At 40.4% G+C, this 7575-nt stretch overlaps 1 long non-coding RNA gene across 1 annotated transcript; it reads left to right on the forward strand.

Moving 5' to 3' along the window:
- The first annotated feature begins 1265 nt into the window (after positions 1-1265).
- On the forward strand, positions 1266-6047 carry LOC123367466. The gene is made up of 3 exons (XR_006578480.1): positions 1266-1462; positions 2688-2777; positions 5545-6047. It is a non-coding gene; the product is annotated as an uncharacterized LOC123367466 (long non-coding RNA).
- The last annotated feature ends 1528 nt before the right edge of the window (positions 6048-7575 follow it).

Consider the following 7575-nt stretch of genomic DNA (forward strand, 5'->3'; position numbering starts at 1 on the left):
GTTTTGCAGCATGAGCTTTCGTGGGTGAATACCCACTTCGACCAATATTTTCAAGAGACTAATAATTTTAGATGCCTCCATTTTTAGGTAGCCAATCTGAGATACTTTAAAGAGGCCTGATTTCCAATGGAAATACTTAGCCATTTCATTGTCCCTAGTCTCATCCCCAAATCTGTGGCACCCAAAATCACTAGTCACTTTAGAAAATTTTGGCCTTTGGTCTCTGAGGTTGTTTGGTATGAGTACTCAGCCTTCAGTTTCTGTGTTTACTCACCCCAAGATATAGTTATTACAAATATAGTTATTACCTTCATGTTACCATTCTAGTGATAATAATTTTGGGGATGTTTAGGCTGGACTATCCACCTGAAATCAAAGTTTGAGCCCATAACTAATGAGTTTAATAATGAAAATATCAATTAGACCCTTTGCTACAGCAATGCTGTAATAATACACCAGTTCAAAATGATCTAAGAGTCTTTAAATGAAGATCTTCAATATAAAACAGTAAATCAGAAGTCAATGCAACAAAATGAGATCATGTTATTTTCAACTTTATTTAATCTGAGAGAAATAAAGATCTCTCCTTCCTAAAATTCCAGATTAGAGTGAGAAAGGCATTTTGTAATTTACACCTCAGACATTAAGCTGAAAAGAAGCATTACAGACACCTGCTTCAGAATTGTCATTGTTTCCATGGTGCCACTTTCCATCACCTATTTTTAATAGTTTACACAACAAGATCAAGGGTGTCCCAGCTGTTACTGCCACTGTTGCTAGGCAACCTTTAAATCAGAGTTCAAGAAGACAAAGAATCATGCTTGAAAAATTTCTCAAGTGTCTGCCTTTCCCCCCCTTTCTTCTATCTACACCATTTTTCAGTATTTAGTCAGATGCCATGTTTTCTTCTCCCCCGCCCCTCCACCCCGGCAACAGCACCCTTTAATTCTTTATATAAACTGATGACCGTCTGCTCAGCCTCTGACAGAATAAGCGAGTTTTTAAATCAAAATTCTGAATACAGTAAACACTTCTTTAGGCAACAGAGACATCACTGACCCTTAATAAGGGTTGATAGCATTTCCCTTTTTTAATTAAATTTGAATATTTTTAAGTCGCCATGATCTGCTGCTGGTGTGTAACATCGCTGTGCATGAGTGCATTGTGAAATGACACATAGATCAATGGACAGAGATTCAGTGCCTGCAGAGAATCACAATGCCCTCCTGTGCATTCTGGAATCTTAATAGCATCACCTGCAAAAGGGACAGAGGTCAAAAATCCACAGCAAATGGAGGTGCCAACTAGGAATGGATGAACTCAGATAAATTTGGGGATCTGTTTCTGCCCTAGTTTGTTTAATCAAATACGAAGATGTTTAGAACTTCTTGAAAACCATTGCTTTTTCCCCCACAAAGGGTAATTAGACTACAAGCAATAGTACATCTGTCTACCTAAATCAGTAAGTACAAATCTGTTGTATGGAAAATAAACATAAAGAAAAATCATAGGGTTAGATCCCTTAGCAATATTCTTTACCTTTTATTTTCTCCATTTGAGACCCACCCAGAAAGCTTAGACTCAACTCCTCCTGTATTTCTTTGTCTCTGCAGCCCTTTCTCTATTCCCCAAAATTCTTTACCGTGTGCCTCCAAGGCCCCTCCTCCTTTTGTCCCTCTTAGACCTTCTTCATCCCTTTTCACATCTGCCTGGCTCATCTTCTCAGCTGCTACCCACTCCGCTACCTGCTGCAAACCTTAAGGAAAACATCTCCTCCTCCTCTCTGTCGCACCTTCTATTCTGTGTGCATTTTCAATTTCTTGTAGTTCTCTGTCACAGATCCATTTGGGCACCCACTTGTTGGCCATCGACAAAACTGCTGTGAGAGGAACCCAAGCCTCTGTCCCTGGATCCTCAGGTGTTTTAAGCCTCCAGAGCCTGAACAGAGCCCAGCCACTGCCCCAGTCTTGTGGGGGTGCATATTCATCTGCAATCTAACACTCCCTTCTGAGAAATAAAACCTGCTGTCCACTGTCATCCCTGTCTGGGCACAATGGTGACCTTTCAGACTCCCCTGTACTTAGACACATCCTCTCCCAGAACTTCACCCCAATGATGTGAAGTTTCTGGCTTACAGTTTAATTCACTCACGGGGCAACGTTGTAGTGGTAAAGCATTCAACATACAGTGATGTTTTGCTAGAGTCTCATACAATTGTCCTTTACTTAATCATGTAAAGCACTAAAGAATATAGAACACACAGAACAATAAACCTTAAAAACATTACCCTCCCTCATTTTCTTCACTAGCTCACCCTTCCTTTGGGAGTCCATGGGTGCCATCTGTTGCCAGGAAGACAGGCAGGCATGATGTCCCTTGCCTCATGCAGGATGCAATTTATTCAATGGCTTCTCTGGCCCTGCTGTCTCCTTTTCAGTTAGACACAAAATTTCCAAAGCCCTGAGAAAGATCAGCGCGCTCCTCCCCGCTTTGTCAGGTAACATCCCTGCCAGCTTTCCCACATGAGCAGAAAACCCTGTCAGGTGACTTGTTTGCCAAAATGATCTGTCTCTTGCTAAATCCCTGGTTCTCCAGGTAGGGAACCAGTCTATTGTCTGGAGCAGTTACATTTCAATGGTCAAGCATTTTAAGGCAATGACCCTGTTTTGTTATACTTTTGTCACCAGCCTTTGAAATCTGAGGCCAACATGGATGGAAATCAACCGCAGAGAAGGCAAATGCTGCACATTCAGAATGGAGTTTGCAGCTTGGTAGAGGTACCTAGAGATCAAAATCTCATCAGAATTCATAAACTGAATTACCATTTTTCTCCTAATGACATGTCTCTCATCTTCTGCAGGCAAGCACCATTGCTCATCTACACTATCCATTCATTCTCCAATGCCACCATTACTCTCCACCTAATTCTGTCTTTTTTTCCCTACAGATTAGTCCATGGTCAGCCAGCCCACTGCAGTATGATTGACAATGCACTCACACATGAGCCACATAACATATACCTCTTTCTGTTAACTTATAAAAATCACACCTGTCTATTTTTCAGGTTTCTTTTTAAAATGTTTGTATGAATTCAGTGAATTAATGAAAGGTGCCAGCTGACAGACCTAGAGCCTGATATTTTCTATGTACAGAACTGGTGTAATCTGGCAGTGCCAGAGTATTCTGCCCCAACTGCTGCCTAATTAATGATCCTGACATTCAGAGACTATTTACAAGGTAAAAACATAGCTTGGTCTCCATGCCTGTTCAGCCCTTACCCACTCTGTTTTATTTTTTTGCAGTGACTGTCACCAACAGTGTCAATTGTGGTTCTGGTGGTGTGTGGTTGTGTTTTTTGAGGACACTTGTCCACTGGGAACAGGACTAAGATCACAAGATTCATTTAACAAAGACCACTGAACTACTGGATGATGTGACTTTTGGGCTCCTAATTTGCCTAATTTGAATCTGAAACAGCTGCTGAGAAATTAATGGCACTCTGTCCTGAAGCAATTTGGTCCCATAGGACCTAATTCTTATCTCATGTACACTGGTGTAAATAAGGAGTAACTTCAGTGAAGTCAATGAATTCCCACTGATGTAAAACTGTTTTAAGTAGGGGTATCAGGTTGCTAGAGTTTTTCTTTAAAAGTATTTCCATTGTCAATGTCTGATATGCTCCCTGAGTTATTTCTAACATCCTGAATTAATGAACATCTCTTGTCATAGATTAATTTATATTTGTGCCGTTCTGTTTTTCCTTGACAAGAAGTCAGCCTCCTAAAATTTTTAGGTAGAAACACATGTATGACAGTTTATCTATCCCCAGTAATATACTGAAAACATTTTGTTTTTTATTTGGAATCTAATGTACACATAGCTTTTGCTACCTAGTAACTCTTGAGGAATATACCTGCTCTAAATAATTGGTACTATGGTAAAGACTTTTTTTGTCTGTGTCGGTTGCTTTTTCTCCCCAAAAGGAAATAATTGAACTCTGAATCAAAAGGTTTCTGGCTGACCACTGGATGGCTGTGACTGTACTTTGCTTCTCCCCTATAGGAATGTGGGAGCTTCAGATTCTTATTTCTCCTTAATATGATTGTGACAGGTCTTTTTGCTCTTATGTATTTACTATTAAATGTTAGAAGGTTTCTGTTTTTCCATAATCTCACATACAGCTAAGCAAACTAATCAAAGTGGGGTTGGATAAAGACTCAGGAACTATAGGCCTGTGCCTAACTTTCATTTATAAAACAAAGTGTTTCTAGTCCATATGAAGTAAAGTTGGAAAATGTGACTCAAAGGGTTCATAGAATCATAGAATATCAGGGTTGGAAGGGACCTCAGGAGGTCATCTAGTCCAACCCCCTGCTCAAAGCAGGACCAGAATGATGCAAGGATGACTGCCTGAGGCTGTAGCCCGAAACAATAGCTCTAAGGTTACATCTCCAGGTGGAGCTAGGAGTATGACTCCCAGCTAGTGTAGACATTAGCTGTCATTGAACTAGCACACTAAAAATAGTTATGTCGCTGTGGTAGCATGAGCAGTGGTGAGCAGCAGTATGGGCTAGCTGCCCCGAGTAGGAACCTATGGGGTCCAAGCAGGTTTGTACTCACGGCAGCTAGCCCATTTTTTATATATGGAGCCTTTGGAAAAAATACATTGTTTTTCCCATGTTTAAAAATTCTGGTAATCTTTTCTTTGAACAATCCCTATGCTTTGGAGGCTGGCTTTTGTGTCAGGAATGTCTGCTACGGCCCATTGTACCACCTCTACACTATTATATTTAGCACTTAACACTTCCTTGACAAAAGCTACTGTGCACATGCTGGGAATCACACCCCTCGCTCCAAGTGTAGATGTATCCTAAGATGTGTGAAGTATCCCACACAGCTCAACGGGATGTTAACCCCATAGTCCACTACTTTGAGGAAACCAGCCAATACCACCCCAGTAGAGAACTCTAAGTGGCTGGAGAACATGGTATTGACTTTTTAAAAAAATATTTCCCAAAGAGCTGCTAAAATGGCCACCTGAACTCATATAATATTAATTAATAAACTATTTCTACTGTGGTAGTGCCAGTCCTGGAGCATAGCCTCCTTGTTAGACACAAAACAAATGCATAACAACATGATAGTACAAAAACTCATTTTAACACATAGTCGCAGGAGTATACATCTCTCTATGTGAATATTCTGCAAACAAAAATTAGTTATTTGCGTAAAGAGACTAAAAGGGTCCCACATATAATTGAAGTCAACTTGTATATTTTGCTCACCCATATATAATCTCATGTAAGATAGTATTCAAATATTATAATGAAAATTAAATGTACAGAGCAGATTAAAATAAATATGTGGGTGGGGTGATTTTATGGAACAATATAATAGAAACATTTTAAATGCTCAAACAGCACAGCATTGTTATAATTCCTGATATTTCAATTTCTGCTTCTATATGAGTGTAACCAGTGTTAACAATGCTACTGTAATACAAATACAACTGAAAACTCATTCCAGAATTTGAATGCATTGCAGATTTGGTTTCTAGATTTGAATTGCAGAGGATCCTCCTACTATCTGTTACTCATACAATATGACAGACATGCACCTCCCATCCCCTCCACCTACTTCCCACCCTCTACGAATGTCAACAAAAGGAAAATGAATGTACTGGAATACAGATTTGCTTCAAAGACACGTTGAAGATCAGGACAATGAATTTGGAGACTATTCCTCTGATCGGTTTAAACCTTATTAATATTTATAGGTGTGCAGGTTTACTGATGGGATTCCACCTTTTTTTTCATTTAGAAAGTCAGTTATGAAAGCAGCACATTGTAATTTATACGTGCTTGCCCAAAACTTCCTTCATGAATCACAAATCACCACCTTTAAAAACTTCATAGCAACACTGAGCTAGTTTCTACAGCAAATCAGGGTTTAAAAATGGCTGGAAGAGGCTGAGAACTGAGAGTAGTCCTGGAGCAAATAAATGACAGCTTGCACAAATAAAATGGAAAACTGTTAAACAATAAACAAAAGAGAAACAATTACTAGCTCATTTCAAACATGTCATATTGCATTCTTTATTCTGATTGTTGAAAATCAGCCATTGACTACCAGTTACAATTGATTTTCCTTCACAGCTGTTTTCTAATTACGGTACATCTGAACACTGAAAATTCTAGTGCAGCTACTCAGCTGTACAACAGGTCTTGTTTCATTATTGTTGTTGTTATTACCACAGTGCCCAGTAGCACTGATATAGTTAGAGGTACTGTATGTCTATGGTGTTTGTACTGCACAACCTGCTTTTCAGGGATGCTATAATTCAAAAATTTTAAATTACCTTGGGCTGGAACTCGGTGTACAAGCTGTCAGCACAGATACAACTATTTTTCTTCTTCCTTTTTCCTTCTTACAAAAAAATTCTAGGTTAGTACATCTAATTATTAGTCATGGTCAGGGGCGGCTCCAGGCCCCAGCACGCCAAGTGCATGCTTGGGGCGGCATGCCACGGGGGGCGCTCTGCTGGTCGCTGGGAGGGCGGCAGGCGGCTCCGGTGGACCTCCTGTAGATGTGCCTGCGGAGGGTCCACTGGTCCCGCGGCTTCGGTGGAGCATCCACAGGCATGCCTGCGGGAGGTCCACCGGAGCCGTGGGACCGGCGACCAGCAGAGCGCCCCCTGTGGCGTGCCGCTGTGCTTGGGACGGCGAAATGGCTAGAGCCGCCCCTAGTCATGGTGTAGTCTCTGGTTAGGATTTCAGATCTGCATTTAAAATTTTTTTTGAGGGGGTGATGGGGTAGTCACACTGCTCTGAGCAATGATGACGAGAGTCTGGTCAATCAGTGTCATGAATACATGTTAAGCAGAGTATATAGAAATTTATGATGGACAAATTTCCAGAGGTTTGGTGCAGGTAATCAACCCCAGCGATTTTCTGGGCTTAGTCACATAATGGATGTAGCTCTAAAGTGGTAATGATGACCAAACTGAAATGAGAACAACACATGTAAGCAATATTGTAAGTGCATGATTTTTATTTTTTAAAAATTAGTTTGGAAAAAGCAAACTTAGGCAGGGGTGAGACGGGGGAAACCAGTCACTGGTCATATATTTAAATCCTGTATCATAATGCATATGCACAAAGGGACCAAATTAAGGTTGCATGGGCAAACTTAATTTTGGCAATACTTAACATCTGAGTGCTTGACTTTGTAGCTGTATTAATGTTCTTTTAATGTAGTTTTCTGTGTAACTTCCTAGGTTGTGTTTTGGTTTTGGTTTTTAAAAAACAATACTTTAAAAAACAAATTCCATCATGTGGAGCCATACTGACTTCAGCATGGTTCATTAGCAGGATTGCAACCTTTAGATTCCCTGCACTGACCTCTGACAATTAAACTAACAGAATAACTGATAGCACTTGCAAGTTTCAGGCCAGCCACTAGAGAGAGTTGAGGCACACATTTTGCTAATGAGTTTCACAGCTATTGGCTGGAATCAGAGGACTAGTGAGAGGAATTCTGGATTCTATTACTGGTTCTGAGGGGGTGGGGCCAGTC

The sequence above is a fragment of the Mauremys mutica genome, chromosome 3 (assembly GCF_020497125.1).
Source record: "Mauremys mutica isolate MM-2020 ecotype Southern chromosome 3, ASM2049712v1, whole genome shotgun sequence".
Lineage (NCBI taxonomy): Eukaryota > Metazoa > Chordata > Testudines > Geoemydidae > Mauremys > Mauremys mutica.